The following is a 6,116-nucleotide window of genomic DNA, read 5'->3' on the forward strand; positions in this document are numbered from 1 at the left end:
GGCACCACACACATATGCAAGTACTTTGCACGGAAAAAGAAGACTCTGGTTACAAATTGCAATTATTAAGTAATAGACAAGTTTGGAAGTGGAAAACAGCATAAAAACTGACACAGCCCCAAGGACACTTGCCTACTTACCCAGGACCATTCAAGATAACCCCATTAACTTAGTAAGATGTGGGGGTCATGATACACAGAATTGCCATGTCTTTCATTTTTAAATAAAAGTAAGTAATTTGTGACCTAGATTTAAAATACCACTTCAAATAATACTTAAAGGAGGACCCTAATTCTGCTGGCTTCCTGAATTGCCTTGTAACACCCCACCTCTCTCACAAATTAAACTGCCACACTGGATAAAAAAGGAAGATCAAATAAACAGGAAAGCCTGAAGCAGCACACATTTGACAGCTATACAGAAATCCCCCTTTATCATATATAAAAGTCAATTTCTCTGTTCCAAGCCCAAACCTTCCACCCTCAGAAGCTGAGGGCACCCACTGCAGGGTTTAAATTGCAGCACACATGGGGAATCCCTTCTGACAGACCCACAGACTACCATGCAAATTATAAATTAAACCAAGAGGAGCTGGTGCATTTATGGACATAACTCAAAGGCTTCACTTCTACAAGAGGATCAGCATGGGCAACCTAGAGCAACCTTCTTACTTGACCTTTAGCAGAAGAGTCAACAGTGGCAAACTCACTACAGGTTATTCCAGCAGGGATTGAATAGGGACACTCAATTTCTTATTGGAAGGGAAAGCATTCAAGTCAAGGACATTTCCAGCAGTGTAAGCCCAGTGGACCAAATATGTGACTATTCCAGTTCAGCAGTATGACTTTTAATGCTTCCATTCCCCTAAAGAAATTGATGACAGACACAAACACTTGGACAACAGCAAGTAAAGTAACATTAGAAAAAATATTTTCATGGGAATCTGACTTATTTCATTTGACAGAAGTAATATCTATGCAAATATTTAGACAGCTCATAGGCAAATTAAGATTTAATCAACAGCATTTACAGAGATTTACAGATATATTTGAAGACTTGCAGTTTTAACAGAAAAGTTACCAGCTGTCTCCCAAGCACCCCTGACTTCCAGCACTACAGGCAATCAAAACATGTCTGTGAATGCCTGTACTTTCACTCTACTTGTATTTACATTTTGCTAACCTCCTTACTGAGACCCAGCCATTGAAAACCAGGCAGTAGAGAGCTAATGGCCCCACAACTGATGCACAAGAAGCTGGGGAGCCAGCTAAGGCTGCAGAGCTTTTGCATTTCAAAAAGGAAATTTGAAGAAACAGAGTGCCAAAAACTCTGAAGGGAATTGTGATTACTATCTCCAGTAGAAAGTTCCAAAGAAAAGCTGTAACCAGTTCTCCTGGGATCAATACATGGACTTTTAAAATACCTCTCATAAGGGACTGGAAGAACTCCTGCAAGGCATTCAAAACACTGGCAGCTCCAATGCTTAACCTAGGTACAGCTGGAAAACACAAGCCTTAGCACGTGAGGCAGAAGGCTGACAAAGGGACACCAAGTAATTTAGACAGCTGATTGAATCAAACACTTTAGTATAGAGTGCGGAAAATTTACCCAAGTGACTTAAAGATTTCACCTAAGAATTTAAAATCCTTGAAAAAGACTACTTGGCCATTTTCAAACATTCAACTCAGAAGTATCAAGTCTTACACAGGAGCAAGCATCACGAGCAGATTCCAAAGTACATCTGTGGGTTAGGGTTTAGGGTTAGGGTGAACTGAGTAGCTAGGACAAGGCTACTCTGAAGCATTAAAAGCAATATGAGAAAAGAAAATCCAAAGAAATTGAGTATTTATCTTTCAAAGTCAGCATGTTTTCTACTTCTCTGCTCTTCAGTTCCCTTACAACTATGAAATTTCTAAAGAACTGGGAACTGCGTCCTATGGGAAAAGACACACTGAACAAGGTGATAATATTTTCCAATTATTATGGTGTAAGTTGAAGCTTACAAAGGCAAGCTTGAAATATGTTATCCCATTTTTTTTCAGGCCATTGAGCTGAGGTTTAAATCAGCAAAACCAGACTTCTTAACATATCCTAAGTCAGGACGTTTCTCTTCCTGTCATGTGTGGGTCTCTGGGAAAAAAAAAATGCAGAGGATTCTTCAGTGACCACAGTCACTGGGAGCAGCCTCTGAGGTCCTTCAGCAGGACACTGGAACACAAATTTTGAACGACCTTCTTTGACCTCAAGTAACATAAAGAAGTAATTTTGTTTCTCCTCTTTCTATCATCTTCATTCATACTGCCTCCATTCCTCTGCTTGTTTTACAACTCAAGCTAGATTTCTCTCCTTTCCCTCTTCTTTCCATCTGCTGAAGTCACCCATATCTAAACCCTCCTAAAAAATTTAGAGCTAAAAAATAAACAGTTAACAGTTTCAGCCCTCACCAATTGTACATTCTACATCTTTTCATCCAACATGACTCAGCCTTGTCTATTGAGACAGTTCCTACGCTCACAGTTTTCTGCCCTCTGCTTACACACTCCCAATAAATCCTTAAGCACTACCATAATTATACTACTGCCTTTCACTTGAGCTCTCAGCTCATTCAGATGAACTTCATGCTTTAGGGTGAGATGACCACTCCAGTACAGGTGAGAGATTATTTCTTTTACAATACAATTTAAAAAGCAAAACAGACACTCAATCTGAACAAAGGAACTTAAATATCAGGACTAGAAGTTGTAACTTAAAAGGAAGTGTTTTGTAACTGCAGTGGAAAACTTTGAATACTTCAAAATGCATGGAAAACAAACAAACACCAATGAAGAAAATAGAGATAAAGGGCAGTTTCCACAATTTTAGCCAAATTACTTAACCCTTTGACAGATCTAGGTCTTTATAGCTCTTCCTAGTCAAGGGCTTCAGAATATTTATGGTATTAGTATGCAGTCAGAATATTTATGGTACTATTATACAGGCTTCAGTCAGTTCTGGTATTATTATACAGTCATATGCATTATACTGCAAATATTTGTTGTCCTTTAACTGAAAAAGATTCAGCAGAAAATGCATCTCAATGAAATCTTGGACATGTCCTGTAACTGTATCTTTCAAAAAAATGTATTTTGCTCTTAATTATTGCCAGCCAAGACTAGATTAGAGTCATACTTTACATTATGCTGTTCTGGTTTCCCCCATATTAGCTTTTTGGCCAGGTGTGGACTACACGTTTAACAGACATAAAACACACACGGTTGGGTCTTTTTTATGTACAAAAAGAGAAGAAAATGAAATACAACTCCGAATTAGGTGCAGAAATTACTGCAATGCAGAAGAGTATATTTATTTACAGTCTAATAAAAATATATTATTTTCAGCTCAGCTAGGTGTATACATGTTTTGCAAAATGTTCTATCTGCTACAGAAATGAGAGTAACCCACAATGTAATTATGTTTGAACAAATGCAATAAATATCCATATTTTGTTTGATACAACTGTGGATTAACATATATTGAGATGGATACAAACCTTCCTCACTGCCAAGAACACACTTCTACAAAGGAAATAATACATACAACCTTTGATCAGAGTTAAATTTATTGCCGTAAAGCACTTTCCTTATCTTACATGCCTTTAATTAACATTGGTCCCAGATGCCAACAAACACTGTCCACTTTTAGCTTAAAATACAATTGTCTTACTGAAGATTTTAATAGGAAAGGAATTATATACCAAAAAAATTGAAAAATTATCTTTAGAATATTATTTTTATTTTTTAAGTAAAAATATATATACACACGCAAGTAAACTGTTTTACACTTTAAAAAATAAAAATTAAGTCTGAACACTGACTTTCCTCAGAAATTCTTCCAAGTCTAACTCATTAAGCCTGTGGGAATCAGCAGGACTGAGTCTTCCAGTTACCGACAAAGGGGAGAACACACATTTGTCCATTGAATCTGGAAATCTCAACTTGCAAAACTTTTCTCAGTTTAAATATTAACCTCTAAGCATTTCAGTACGATTACAAATAAACCAGTATGTTAAATCAGGTGGTAACAAGTACAGCATAAGTGGAGACAGACTGTAGTGTCTGAGTGAAATCCTCCCATCCACAGCTTCCTGAACAAAGATTATAAAAACTGCTGGGAAGGAAATCTGGTGATAATTTACTGCTACTTGATATGTCTACTCCCAGTCATTTTTCTCAGCAATTGCTCCTTCTGTTGATTTCATATAGAGATAAAAATAAAGAAGAGCAGAGAAAAGGTCTAGCAGATGAAGAAGAGAGCACAGCATCACGTGAAACTGGCAGATGAGGAATGTTAGGAAAGTAATTCTAGAAACATTCTTCCACTTCAGGCTAAAACTGATCAAATGCATTGAACAGAAAATACAGTGCGCCATGAAGTAAGGAAGAAAAAATAAATAAAAAATTTCATCTTTCCCTCAAATAAAGGGAAACTGTACAGGAAAATTGAATGTCTTTTTAAAAAGTTACAAGACTAGCTGGACAAGTCTAATTTCTAAGAACTGCAGGAAGATTCCACACAGTAATGATTTTCAAAGACCAGTTGACCACAACTGTCTCTTCCTGACAGAAAGGACATTGTGTGTTCCATGCCACAGACAATTTCAGAGTGCACTCTGCTTGAGTAGCTGTGGGAAAAACACAAATCTGGATGCAAAAGTTCTGGCAGTGGATTCATCTGCTAACACACAGCCAATGTGTCCTCAAGTTTCTGAAGCTTCAGAAAAAGAAACATGCCTGGGGACCTGTTTCTTCTTCACACAGCTTTATTTTTAAATACTAGTTTCTGTTCGGTGAAAACTGTACAGCCTTGACTATTTTAAAACCTTCAACAGTATGCTGTATGACAAACACTAGTATAAAAAATGAACCAAATAATGTTACTCCACTGAATAAGTGAAGCTCATGCACACACACACACACAAAATGATTGTGTAAATAGCGAAGTTAAGGGATTTATAAATAGCAAAATCTTTGAATAAAGTATATACATTTTTAGGCTTTTTCTATAAACATATAAATATATATAGTGCTCCTAGGAGAGACAAGGTAACTGTTCTACATCACAACTTAGAACATAAGATTAATTGATGTTACTCTAAAGGCCTTTGAGGTTTTTACTTATGCATTTATATCCTACACAGTTAACACTTGCAAAGATATCTTTTCACATTAGCTCCACTTTCAATGTACAAAACCATTTTATGTTACAGTTCAACAGCCTGCAGAGCAGTGAACAGGAAAGATGGCACTGCATGCTGAAATAGTAAGTGCGAAGACAACGTAGAGCTTGTCTGTGGAGTGTGCTGCACTTCAGCAAGAGAGCTACAAACGAGCATGAGAAACTGCTCGAGACACCACCCTCAGCCTCCCCACCTGCAGACACGCCAGGGGCCTTTAGATGCACACCAATAAAAAACTATTTTAAGATACACTGCTCTCACAAAGGGAGTAACATTTTGCTTCAACAGTAAGACAATTATAGGTTAATAGGACTGCCATAACATAACACAGATAGGGCCAGGCACCATATGACTCTGAGAACCTCCTGTAAAGTACTGTGCACTCAAATTCTACTTCTTTAAGGATTATTTGAATGTGAAATGAGTATGTTCAGTACCCATCAAAAGCATTCATCATTTCATAAGGTCAAGCTAACGATGACCAATTCAAACAACTCTGCATTAGCAATAACCATATCCATTCAAAAGCAAATGCCAAATTGATGATGCTCAGAAAAAAATACCAAAGGGCTCACATTAATTGTGAGTAATTTTTCAACTAATTTCACTTTTAAAACCTCATACTACTCTGTTTAACTACTTTTGGAGCAGGTTTCAAATGGAACAAATGGTGGTGAATTTAAATAAAAACAACAAATGCAAAAACCTCACTCATAAAATTACCATGGGTTGAACAATCATGATTAGCAAGCACTCCACTGCTTACATGGGTTTTGATAGTCTTTGCTCAAATAAAAGCTTTCACCTTTACTAGTCTGAGAAAAAAAAAAAGTGTTTTTTAAAGTTACACTTCAAAATCCTAAATACAAAACACATGGATGCAATGGAAAAAGTGTCCCCC

The sequence above is a fragment of the Passer domesticus genome, chromosome 3 (genome assembly GCF_036417665.1).
Source record: "Passer domesticus isolate bPasDom1 chromosome 3, bPasDom1.hap1, whole genome shotgun sequence".
In the NCBI taxonomy this organism is placed as follows: domain Eukaryota; kingdom Metazoa; phylum Chordata; class Aves; order Passeriformes; family Passeridae; genus Passer; species Passer domesticus.